The 13,381-nt window shown below is 38.2% G+C and overlaps 1 protein-coding gene across 19 annotated transcripts in view; it reads left to right on the top strand.

Annotated features, from left to right (window-relative positions):
* GRID1 (glutamate ionotropic receptor delta type subunit 1) overlaps nucleotides 1–13,381 on the top strand; it is a 533,233-nt gene that overhangs the window by 192,021 nt on the left and 327,831 nt on the right. Inside the window, exon 2 of one of the 19 annotated variants that reach the window (XM_068197197.1) lies at nucleotides 4,415–4,480. The exons of the other annotated variants lie outside the window; for them this stretch is intronic. The gene's annotated coding sequence lies outside the window, so the exon portion shown is untranslated. The remainder of the gene's footprint in view (nucleotides 1–4,414; nucleotides 4,481–13,381) is intronic. 19 annotated transcript variants of the gene reach the window in all.

The raw sequence follows: 13,381 nt of genomic DNA, 5'->3' as shown, positions 1-13,381 counted from the left end.
AATTAGTAGAACTTTCTTTAAGACTGATAAGAGCAATGTAATTCAATTGCAATTACATGATCTGATGTAACTTCTGCAAAATAACCTTTCAACTGACAAAAAAAACCTTGAAATAATTCTGTTTCAGTGCATCAAATAAAAGGATACATCTTGGGCAAAGTTCTTTCAGATTTCTGAGACAGGCAAAAGACTGTTTTATATGAGGGTGTCATTTTTGTGTTGTAGGAATGACAAATGACAACCAGTGATTAGGAAGTACTTTAGAAGAGTTGTTAGAGAGGCATTTAATAAGTAAGGAAATTCGTTTAAAAAATGCCAGAGTACACTGAGGGTTTGGTTTTAGAAGGGATGATAGCTTTTTCTGTGACCAGTAACCATTATAGTGTTGAGAATTGATTTGAAATGCAAAGCATGGGACAGGCCAAATAACCTGGACTTAGAGAATCGGGAAAAATGTCGCTTATTATGAAATGAAAAATGATGATAATTGATGATAGTAGAAAAATTATATCCTGATATTAAACTAGCTCATGCATTTCTTTTTCTGGAATACATATTGGTCTGTGTCATGGAGGTAGTTTGGTCCAGCTGAGTAATACTGGCTTCTAAATCATAGCCATTTCCTGAGTTGGCGGCTCAATAATGCTTTCACCAAGCTGTGCTCCCTGTTATTGCTGGCCCTTCTCCTGGAAGCTATGCTTCCTGTACTTAATTAGATGAGAAAAAGATGAGCTGTTCCCCTCTCTCTCACTTCAGGTTCATGTCTGGATAGTACCAATTCCTGTGCTCAGTTCATGTCTGGATGGTACCAATTCCTGTGCTCAGTAGTAGAGCTCACTGAGCTGGCTGCTAACCTGAGAAGCTCCCCTTCAGTGAGAGGATCTGTTTTGCCTTCTTAGCTTCAGAAGAGTAAATTTCAGCTAAAATTGCTCCTTTGCTAGCGTCAAACCCAGTGTGACTGTGGTTTGGGGAAAGAGGAAGTGTAGTTCTCCCAGTGCCTTGGTCATGTTAGATATTTTCATAGCTTGGATTTAAAATCTTCTTTTCTGCTCTGAGTTAGATCAATATGCAGAAAAAGATATCATGTTCTCTAATTAATGGTGAAATGAGTCCTGGCAAATACAGTCCTCAGAGTACCAAGCAGCCAGAAATGGTTTAAAGGTTCCAATACTGGGCAATGTCAAGCTTTCATGGAAAAGCCAGCTCTAATAGGAGCTAAGCTGGATCGGCTGAGTGCTTGGCTTTTCTAAAATGATCTGCAAAGAGCATTAATTAGCAGCATATCAGCAGGCTGACATTTGAGAATCTTCAGTAAAACTTCAGTGATGAGATTGGTCAGTAACTGTAGCACCATCTTGTCATTAAGGATTTAGGTAAGTAAGGTTCAGAGGACAGAGGTTGTAAGTAGGTGGTGTTAAATGGGTCAGTTGCATTTGGTGCCTTCCACTTCTTTTTTGTTTAGGTGTAGTTTTTCCTTTTACATTGTAAACAGAATGATCTCACGTTAAAAGGGTGTCAAAATGTACACACATTAACAATTTGCAGCAGTAAATAATTATTCAACTTTGTTTAGAAAAATATATATGTAAGGGTTCCTCACCTTTCTAAGGAGGATTCATGGAATAGTTCACTGCAGGCAGCAAGAACAGGACCATATATTTTTTACACATTGCTTTTGAATTTAAAATACTGAGGGAGAGTGGGAGGGAATCAGCCTCATGTGTTACAGTATTTCCAACCCTTAGCTGTTCCCAGGTGGTTACAGTCAGTCCTCAAAAGGAGGACTAGGACAAAGTTCCCTCCTTCCAGTGTCGCAAAGGTCACATGGTAGAATCCAGAAACATTCACCTTGCGTGCCAAATGCAGGCTTTCTGAAAACAGCCATATGCCAGCTTGTTATGGTGATGTGCACATGCTCGAGCTAGTATGTTGCTTCTGATGCCAAGTGTCTGTCTCAATGAGATGAGTAAAGCAGAGTGTCAGTGCAGCGAGTGTAATCCACTCTAATATTAGAACATGGGGCCGGATCCTGCCGGCCCAGCCACGGCAACTGCAGCTCAGGCTGCTCAGGACCTCTGTGCTCTCTGCAAACAGCTTTCCCTGCTTCTCATTGTTTTATGTCTTTTTCTAGGAAGTATGAGTAAAGAACATCTAATCCCCTCATAAAGTACAGCTGCAGTATGGTCTAGTGGACAAGTACTCTGTTGAGTTATTGTTTATCTCAATTAATGCACTTCTAGCTTGACAGACAACCCTATCCATTGTCATCCTATGTGGAAAGGAAGTTTGCGAGTGATGAAGGTAATACCATTAAAAACCAAAGAAAACCCCACCCCCAACCCCCCCAGACTTATCTGGCCATGTCTGATTTGAATATCAAGGTTACGGAAAGGACTTCTGAAGATGAAGTTGTACAAGGAAGTAACATGAAATTGGGGGATAGGTGGGTAGGTGAGAAGTGTTACTTCTCAGGCTGTAGCTTGCTTTGTTTTAGGAAGGCAGTTTGCCTGCATAACTGACAGTCAGATATCTCTATCCCATCCAGAACTTCAGGAAAAGCCAGCTCAGAGCACTTTGTTGACTTTGAAACAACAAACTGGGTAGGACTGACAGAAGAATTGTTCAGAGCTGATGCTGCCACCTTTGGGCCGGCTGGAAATATCTTCCCATGGTGTCACATATGTCTTTCAAACCACCAATTGCCAATAAAATTGAAAATTTTCCTAACCTCTAGAGATTTTGAGCACTAATTTAGTCCAAAACTCCTCTTCAGTGCAGGCCTGCCTATTGGACTTGAACTTAAAACCACAATTGCACCTATGTCATAATAAGTATTTGTAATAAAATTTAGAGCATGAGATTGTAAAAATATGACTGCTCATTTCAATCCATATTAAAATCTACTCTCTTGCCTATGTTTCATTTCAGTTGATATTTACTTCTAGTAAATAGATCAGTGTTGATGCTTAATTCAGTAGTGTATTTGCTTAATATTCACTTGTTAGAATATTACAATAATAAAAAATCTTTTTTCTTTACAACCTCTCTCTACGCAGCACTTTGCACCTGTCAAATCTGTCTTTTTAAGTGCTTTTTATACTTTGGTCAGTTATAAAAGCATTGGGGCAGGACAAAGATATTTCTAAATATAATGGAAAAACAAAGATACAGTGTCAAAAGTGTTTGGTGCTGTCTCTGACTATGGTACTTATAGGAAACTCATCACCATAGTAACTAAGGCTCTGCTAAATAATTACTAACAGATTTGTTCTTTTTTGTCTTCTATGTCTAGCCTTGGCTATGGTTTTAAATATAAGAATGGTATATACCTCTGTGTTAGCACACTGCATTTGGATAATAAGCCAAAGGACTCACCATATAGGATCCTAATTCTTGCAGAAGTGATTTCTGATTTCTAGGTGTTCATGGCTGCTGTTTTGTCACAAATGAAAGAATGGTGCAGAACAGTTTTAATAAAGGCTATCTTAGTGCAACAGCTATCATGGAAAGCCAGACCTCAGGAAAAAAGCAAACTTCTGCAAAGCTAAAGCAAATTCTTGAAAGACATTGGATTTGTGTTTAATAAGCAGCTATTTGAAATAGCAGAGCAAAATTCCTTGCCTTGGCTGTTCCTCATACTCCATCAGCAGCACTTGGGCATTGCCTTGCTCTCAGTATATCAGTGGTGCTGCATTTCATCATCTTTTTTTTTCTTTTTCCCTGCGGTATTGTGCAAAGCAAATGTTCTAATTTGGTTTGGAGAATTTGCTGCCCTGCAGGGTGTGTAACCTGGGTGAACAATGAGCAGAGGAGCCAGCTGCAGACTAGGGGCTTTCAGCATCTTCATTTACTTTTTTGAGCTGCTGGTGATCCTTTCTCTGAACTCTTCTCATGCACAGTGACCTCATGTTTGATTCAGGAGCATTTTGGAGAACACTGAAGTAATTTATAAAATCTGTTGCTGCTTATGGGGGAAGTGGCCTGCTTCTCCTTTGTTTTATTGCCTAGGAATGCTGTTTCATGGGCATATCCCATTTTTAACCCCATTATTTTGGGAGGAATTTGCTAGCTTTTCATGCTACTCTTAGCTGTGAGATAAACTTACTTCTCAAAATGTGCTCGGCTTGAAAAGTCTGAAGAGCTCTAGTGAAGTGGCCATGCCTTGAACACGTTCTTGCCAAGCAGTGCATTTGGGTTGAATGTTCACATGAAGTCTTTGTGCTTCTGACTGAGCTGAGTTTCATCCTGTTTGTTGGGAGATCAAGTGGGTGTGTTTTCTGTAGTGGCTAATGTAGCTTGGTGCTTCAAAGAGCTGAAAACCAAATGATCTCTGACTTGTAGGTGTTTTTTTTTTTTTTTTTTTTTTTTTTTTTTTTTTTTTAATTGTCTAAGAGCTGTTGCTTGTGTTAAACAGACCACGAACCATTTAGGACCAGAATTCTGAAGTATGTGTTGCCTGTGCTCACAGCAGCTAACTGAGGTTAGGCACAGATAAGTCCAAGCTTATAAATTGATTTTTTACCTTAATTTATTTGTCTTGGAACTGATGTCTTTCTCTTGGTGAGGAGCAGCATCTAGATATCTGACCAAGGTAAGCATGCACCTTTTTTATTCTTCTTTTTTTAATTTATTTTACTTTTTAATGTTTTAAAATTAGTTTTTGGTATTGGGGAAGCTAAGGAAGGGGGAAAGAGGAAAAAATATGGCAGAGATTGTTCTTGACTTTTCTTGTGAAATTCTGACACAAATCCTACAGGTTGTAGAGGTTCGTGTTTTTTGTTGTGTTTAGGTTTTGGGATTTTTTTTGAGAAAAAAAATCCCACTAACTGTGAATTGGAGCTAGTCTTTAGCACATTAAATATTCATCTGTTTGAGGTACTGGCATGAGGTCTCCCAGGACAGTAGCTGCACTGTGTGGTCTTGAGCAGAATGTGGGTTACCCTAGAAACAGTAACAGGAGCAAGACCCCCACTACAAAGGAGCCTGTCGAGGTGTTTGACATCACCACATGTAACAGCAGTAACTTGGGACCTGTACTGTGAAAGTAATTTTTGCCATAAAACGTGTATTTAAAATTGGATTATTCCAAATATACCCTATAATTATTGAAATGGATGTGTGGACTGTGTTAGGGGATGCAAAAGAATTCAGAGCAGTTTCTGTGAATATCATGCAGGAGCTACGTATAGATGTACAGTTTTCAAGTTGAACTGAATCAATGAGATGAACATTATGAAACAAATTCAGACTGCTCCCCAAGGAACCAAACTTGCAATTTTCAGCACTACCATTCCTCTGAAATATAGAAACTTAAATATGTTCTTCAACTGGACGTGGAACATCTCTGCAAATAAGAAGGTAGAGCCACTCAATGTGTTATAAAATTTGTTAAAGTTTGGTTCATCAGGGCATAAAATGTACCTGCAAATTTCATTAGCTCAACCCATGTTACTTAGAATGGTGATAAGCACTATCTCAATCCATTATCTAACAATAATCTTCTAAATGGCAGTATGTTTAAATTCCAAATATATTTGCTAGTGCAATAAGTGAAAAGAACTTCTCCTCTCTGAAGATGATTAATTTGGGAAAATGTCCTTGAAAAAATCTCCTTGTATCCTAGCTAAGGATATGCATATTAAGTCTAATCTGCAGTTTTAAATTCTGCCAAAGATGAAGATTTATGATCGAGGTTAGATTAAACCATGGCAATATGGTCTTGGTTAGTATAACAGCAAAGTAGGTAAGTGAATTTTAGGCTACAGAAAGTACAATTACTTGTTCATAGTATCTATCTCATTTAATCTGTATTGGAGAAGTCATGGGTATAACATCTTGATCATTATTACTCTTAACAGACAATTACTCTTCTACTGACTCATGTCCCCTGACATATGGTTTGCTGCTTCTCAAGCCACTTTGAGACTATTAAATAGCCACATGACCCTTTTGCGCTAAGCCTGTGGACCTTCCAATTGTAGCTTGTATTTATGCAGTTGACTTTTTGTCCATGTCTCTCATTACTTATTTTAGCTTGCATATTCTAGTTGCTTTTCTTTTAAAGTATGAATGGATTTCTAATTTTTAATTTTAATTGACTTGGGGGACCTGATTATTAAAACAAATAAATTTGCTATTGCCTGCTGGGAAATACTGAGCTACATTTCCAAGAGTTAAATCTTGCCCAGCCAGAGTTCTGCGTGTGAGTAGTCACCAAATAGCAGTAGAAGCTTCACAATTTTTTTTCCATTTTCATCTTAAATGTTTTGTTTTTCATCTTAAATGTTTTGTTTTTCATCTTAAATGTTTTGTTTACTTGGTCATTTGATTCTATATAACATAATTTGGATAGTTGGGAACATGGATAAAATAGTTTGATATAATTCTGTCTGTGATAACTGAGAGATTTTCATCTAGTTGTGCTTCAGTTTCCAAAATCAACACTGTCCTTTCTATTGTATGCTCCACCAAGAGGGAAAATAGTGCACAGTGTTTCAGCTGACTCTTTGACCTCTGCACAGTGTAAAACATGAGGTACATAAGGATTAATGGGGTCTGGCGTGCTTTGAAAATGGAATTATGTTAAATGATTAAGAAAACCTAATCTCTCTGGATTTTATCAATAGATTGTGTAACAATCTGTGTGAGTGAACAGCTACTGAGAATAAGAATGTTGTGTTGGTTTTGTATAATATCTAACCAGGGAAGTCTGAGAATTTAGTGGCAATGAAAGCAGCAGCACAGTACAGAATTTCCTCTGAAAAGTCTCTGGAGTTAAATCAAGTGTTTGTTTGGCTTTTTCCCCAAAAAAACTTGGGGTCCTGTATCCTGAGGAGTGACTCTCACAGATTTTCTACTCTAATCGTCCTGAGCAACCTGCAGTTGCTGATCCTCTTGAGTGTGTGTGTGGGTGGACTTCCAGCCTCAGCTGCTGTGTCGCTCTCAGGAATTAACTGGAATTTGCCCTAAAGAATATTTTGAGAGGATTGGATTTTGCCCATAATGTCTTTCTTTCACAGTTCAAAGAGGTGAATTGATCTGCCTTCTGTTTAGGGTGGCCATGAAATTTTGTGGACCTAAAATTTGTCTCTTGATTAACAACATGAATTTAATAGAGGTGACTGTTGTTTGCTTCTGTGCTTTAAATTAGCATTAGAGGAGTCTGCTCTTGAGAGTAGGTACTGGGGAACTCTGAAATGAATGGCATCTCTTCTTTAATGCTTTATTTCATAATGGTTAAAAAATAAAACTGTACATGAAAACAAAAATCCATGTAGTTAGCTGAATTCAGTAATCATTTTGCATGGTTTAAGGTTTCCAGAAACTGCTTTTTGAAGTGTTTAAGTCAGTCTGCATGATGTGAAGATTTTTAAAGAGAAGATTGTAGAAAAATAGCTAAAATGGTTTTTTTTAATCCATAATTATTAGCTTAAAAATGGAGGTGAGTTTGCCATTGAACACTGACTGTCTTTAGGGACCTTTACTTGATGCTTTCAGATTAACAGCCCTTTATTGTAACAACCTTATCATTATAAGGAACTGATCAAAAGTTTTAAAAACCATCTATTGTTTGTGAGCTTGTAGCAAATTCTAAAATTTCCCCATATTTACTTGAAAACAATAGGATTCATTATGTCTCAAATTTTGTTACTTACTGCCTGACTGAAGTCATGTGTCTCCATCAAGCTGATCTATGTGCTTATTCTCTATCAGCTATTCACTACAAAACCACTGAAATGTTATCTTGGTTTAAATTATGGGAGAGGTAAATTTCATGGCAGAACACAACACCCCTTTGTTGCTACTTGAAGCTCATTCTGAATCTAGATCTAAATCTGAATTCTGACTTCCATTATATGCTTATTAAAACCATGAAGTTCAGTCATTTATCTGAAGCTCTTATTCTAAGTGTTCAGTTTTTCCTTTTCCCCTTCACCTTGTTTTGTGTAAATCCTATTTCCTGTATCTGTATTATTGTTATTTTCAAGAGGTACCCAAAAACAACGTGTTTTCTTGTTGAAATAGATAACATGAAAAAAGATTCAGCAACTAATGCCATGGGTATTTCCAAGGGCAGAACAGTGCTAATGTAACAGTGAACAAATAATAAAATCCACCACAGAGGGATTTCAAGTCTATAAAACAAATAACTTGTATGAATATGATAATAGACCGAATGGCTTCAGAAGTGATTTGCATTGGTACAGCTACAGGTCTGTTTTGAAAAATGTAGCTGGATGTGAATTTGAATATTTTTATGATCTGAAAACATCACTGTCAACTTCTTTCTTTATTCAGAAATTATGCAGGAACTGTAAGAAAGCTGTGCTTGTACAGAGAGATTAGAAATAAAGACAGTGTGAACCGGGCTATGTAGCTGAATATAAACATCTGGAAGGTGGAAAGTAAATTATTACTCTTCATTTTAATATTAAGAAATTTTAATAGGAGAGTTTTATGCTCAACTGCAAGATATGCCTTTCCTTCAAGACTTGTATTGGGCCTTGTGTAAGCTTAAGATGGGTGTAAGGCTTGAACCCTTGGAACTGTGAGGTGGGTGTGGAGTGGGTTTTAAAGCATGAGTGGAATTCTTCTTAGCCCTATGAGATTGTTACTGATTTTTGAGATGACAGCCTCCTCTCTCCCTCTGTGGCTAGATCAGCTTACCTGCCTGCAGAGTTTCTCCTTAGAGCTGGGTGCTTTTTCTGCATGTGTAGTCACCCAGTAAAGGCATGTGATGTGTAACTATATTACATTAAACTTATTATATGATTTTTCAACTTGGTTAAAGCGGGCACAAAATAATTAAACTTGTTTTTCAGGGGTGAATTCAGTCTATACTAAAACAAATCCAAGACAAGCAATGGGGAAATATTAATGAGAGTAATCATCCAAAGGGGAAAAAACCGATTCAGGCTTTGAAGTCAGCCTGAATCATGCCTGCTTTAAAACAAATAATTGAAACAAAGACAATAATTATTCTTCAATTTAAATTATTTTTCAGCTTGAAAACAAATCTGTATCCTAAAGATAGGGTTTCACTTTTTGGTTGCATACTTGTTTCTGTAGAGTCTTAAGGTAATTTCTTAATCTATAATTTACAGCTTCTATTCAGGAAAATACCTTGACAATATACTTTGCTTTTACTTTGTGTGTTGTGCTTGCTATTAGGTACAGCTGCTTTGAAATCTAGTAATTTGTACGTATTTCAGGTTAACTGAATTCTTACTCCCCAAGAATTAGCCCATTATGAAATTCAATTCCTTCAAAAAATATATTTTTATCATATGGAACAATTCAGCAATGGAGTTAACACCTCATTCACACCTCAAAGAATTTAATCGCTGACTTAAGGGAATTAAGTGCTGAATTTAAATGTAATCTTCGAGCACCATGTGTTTGGAAACTTGTAGATAAAAGATGAGTTTAATAGAATTGTGGCACCTCTTGTCTCATATCTAGCAGAGCACAGATGTAGATCACAGTACCTGTTCATGTGCAAAACCCCAAAGGACAAACACAGTGGAAAAAACACCTTTGAGGGACTAGAGCAGCAGCATGTGCAAAATCAGATCGGAAAGGTAACTGAGGAGGTCACTTACTACACCATTCCAGGAGTATGATATCAATGTAAAGTAGCTGGAAGGTGCCTTTATCATCAATGTTGTATGTGTCTGATCTGACTATCATGTAGTTTTGTGTGTGGAGACAGGGACTTCTAGCAAAACAAAGATGAGAGAAGCTTAAAACCATACTAGTAAGTATTTTATTGACTTTGTATTGCAATGTCACTTTACTCTGACACAAGTGGCTTTTACAGCACTTTTGCTTCTGATGCTAAAACTGTGTTTGATGTCCAAAGTTTTACAAGTCTTCTGGGGGAAAAATAGCATGGTAGAGTAAACTTAAGTCTCTGAATTTAGAAGGCAGTTGTTTACAAATTGGTAGTGACCCCAATCCCATACTTGGGGGATTACACAATTGAGGTTAGTCTGCCTGGCCTGATCTAAGCATGGGACAAATCTGCTGGGCATGTCGTGGTATTGTTTGCTTTTAATGAGGTATTTGATACAGAATCTGGTCACAACTGCTGGTATGTAGCAGACTATAAATCTAAACCCTCTTTGCCTTGTTAAGAGTCATAGTTGGCTGCAGACCAGTGATCAGATCCCTGAGCAGGCAAGGAGCACAGGCTGCTTGTGAAGAAAGAAGACTTTGCTGTCTGTGGCTGTGCAAACCTGACAGAGCAGCTAAAGAGAGCTTGGAGCTGCAGCTGATGAAAATAGACAAAGTAAACCTGGTTCTCCCAGGGCAGTTTTGGCAGTGGAGTATAGGTTGGGAATGATAAGCTGGGAAAGCAGCTCCCCTTTTTAAGAATACTGGTTGAGGAACTGAACGTTTTGAGACCATTGTTGGCAGTCCAGATACTTAGAGGACTGAGAGAAATTTGATTTACTTTAATTAAAGTTCATGCTGGCATGGGAAAAATTTGAAACAACTTCTTTTCCAAGCTATCATAGAGAAAATCCTTGAAGATTGCCTCCCTGAATGTAATCATCTGATCAGGCTTATATCAAGAGAATTCCCTAAATGCCTTGCTTTTGTGAGAAGTATGTGCACTGAGATTACTTTTTGGCAAATCAGTTATTTAACTCCAGCTCCAGGATAGGCTGGCAGAGCAAATGACACAAGACATTGTCTGTCCTGGATATATTGATTGTGGCTTACCATAAATCATGGGTGAATTCTGGCATGTTCCCAGGACTTGCTCAGAAGCCTCTGAAAAAATGTCAGATCCCACATGGTGAGTTTGTTTACTTCTAGGTGTAAACAACACAGGTGCCAGTGTTACCTGTGTTCAGGGCATCAGAGGAAAGTGAACTGCCCCATGGAATGCAGCATTGAGGGCAGGGGAGCTGTAAGGAGGAGTGCAGGTATCACAGCTACCAGCCAGGGCTGCCAGGCTCAGCATTTTCCCCTTTCTAGTTTACAGGTGCTAACCTAGTGAGCACCACATGAGGCACTGGTGGGGTTGGTTGTCTAGTTTTGAGGTCCCCAAAGTGCCCTAAAGCTCTGTCCAAAATGAAAAGCATTGCACTGCTCATGACAAATCCCAGCAGCTATTAGAGGGTTAGCAATAGCTAAAGCTATGGCTAATGGTATCATTTTATGGAAGGAGGCTGTGTTGGCTAGTACATAATGATTAACTCCTGCTACATGTTTTTAAGAGTCCTAGAGTCCTTAATTTCTCTTTAAAAGTCTCTAGAGGTAAGCAAAAGAGACCTTGTAAGTACTTACCTGAAAGGCAGCACTTCTAATCCGTGCAACTTCCCCATGCTGTGTAGTGCACCAGCAGGAGTACTTTAAGTGCAGGTTTTTGTGAGGATTTCCACATATGATTCCCTTCTAGTTCAGCCAGACTTCTGAATCCTCTGAGCTGATGTTGTTGATTAAGTGCTTAATACATTCTCTACCCACACTACTGGTGCTGCTGCGTTCCTAAACTTGAAGAACTGTGGGTAAAAGGCAACTGGCTTGAAAGACACTCTTCATCTGATCGACTTCTTTGTATCACATGTATGGTTTTTCAGATAATGGTACTTGCAGGCTTGGCTTACAGTCCAGTCTGCCAACTCAGTGATCAGAATATGGCACTGAATGATGTTCAGTCTGCATTAGCAACAGCAAACCACCAAAATCTTAAACCCCACCAGTACACTGTCATTTCTCTTATATAAACCCTGTTGGTCTGGCACAAAGACAGTTTAAGGCAGAGATGTGTGCTCAGAACACAAAGGGTTGAATATTGAATGACCAAACTGTTTTTAAAAATGCTATATCTGGGTGGGGTGTGTGTGCGTGCACTCACTTATTAGATATTTACTTTGTGGAGTAGGTTCAAGCACCTAATTTAGTAAAGCTGCACTGCTTTGAATGGAGATATATTTTATAATATAGACACTTTGACAACTTTGCATGGGTCTGATAATGACTTGGTTACTTCTGAAAGCAAAGATTAAAAACAATTGGGCTCAGTGCTCTTTAATATCTTGTTATTAACGGTTTGATGCTGTTATTGCCTTCTGGCTTCCTAGGCCCTTCAAGGTGAAAAAATTCTTGCTATTAACTGTTCTCAGTGTGTCAGTAAATCTCCTTGAAAACTGGTTAAATGGGTAGTGTTGAAAGAAATTGGCTTGTGGTCAGTAATTACTGATTACTTTATCAATTTCTGTAGTGGTTACATGTATTTGCCTGTTAGTCTCATTCTCCATTGATAATTTGCACCTTAAAGAGACCCTTGAGCCTTGTGTTAGTGTTAATATTAGAAAGAACTTTTTTTCTGGCAACAGTGGGTGTCAGACCCTGATTTTAGGTGTAAATACTGTAAGGAAGATGTATCACTGAATGTGATTTTGTGCTCAAATATTAAAGGCTTATGTTCTGAGAAGATGTGTTAGGATTCTGCAGCTCTGGTCTATTTAGGACCTGTGCTTTGCTGGATCAATGTATTCTGAGAAATAGTACCTAAGTGATTTTTCTTTTTAAAAGAAAAAAATCTTTTAATGAAAATCCTTTTAGTAGCAACTCTAGCAAATAAAAGCTGTTCACATTTACTGCTAAACTGTCTATAAAAGAGAACTTGCGAACCAGCAGCGGGCAGTAACAACAGAGCTCCTATACTTGAACAGGAAAATGAAACTTCCGACCTACTAATGTGCTCTTTGCCCTGCTCAGTGGGTCGTTGTTATCTCAGTGGTGCCTGAAATTTATGGTAAAGGTAGCCTACTTTAATGTGGGCCATGCAGTTTGTGAGCTCTACTGAATGCTTTGCTGCCTTTCATGTGGCAGAACTCAAAGGATAAAATGGTATCCCACTATGGCATGCTGGGCAGCTGGTAGTGGGCTTGGGAGAAGTGTGTACAATGCTGCCCAAACAGGAAACAGTTGTGAAAAATGAGAGGAAGCTGTAATTTTTAAGAGTTTAGGGAATAATGATCTTGCTAGTAGCTACAGTCTGATCTCCTGTATTGCAGAAACCTGCTAACTCAATTTGGAGGAGTTGGAAAGTGAATTAGAAGATTTTTATGGCTTTTTTTAAGCTGTAAACAAAGATTCTCTGTTTTTGAGAAAAGGAATGTGCGGAGGGTTATGGCTTTGTCAAGCCAAGTTGCTTTTGACCCTTTTAGCACTGGCCAGACATGAGCTCAATACAAATGTTGTTTGACAAGTAATTTCCACATATGCAAATGCTTCTTAATGTGATGTGAAGAAAATAGTTCCATTTTAGTTGCTGATTTAGTGTTAGACTTGTTGCTTTGCCGTTGCTCATACATTTTTAGTAGCCAGTTTTCAGTCCAGGGAAAAAGCACATGGAAGATTT

This window comes from Anomalospiza imberbis, chromosome 8 (assembly GCF_031753505.1).
Source record: "Anomalospiza imberbis isolate Cuckoo-Finch-1a 21T00152 chromosome 8, ASM3175350v1, whole genome shotgun sequence".
Lineage (NCBI taxonomy): Eukaryota > Metazoa > Chordata > Aves > Passeriformes > Viduidae > Anomalospiza > Anomalospiza imberbis.
The sequence above is the reverse complement of the archived record's forward strand: the minus strand, read 5'-3'. Positions and strand labels throughout refer to the sequence as shown.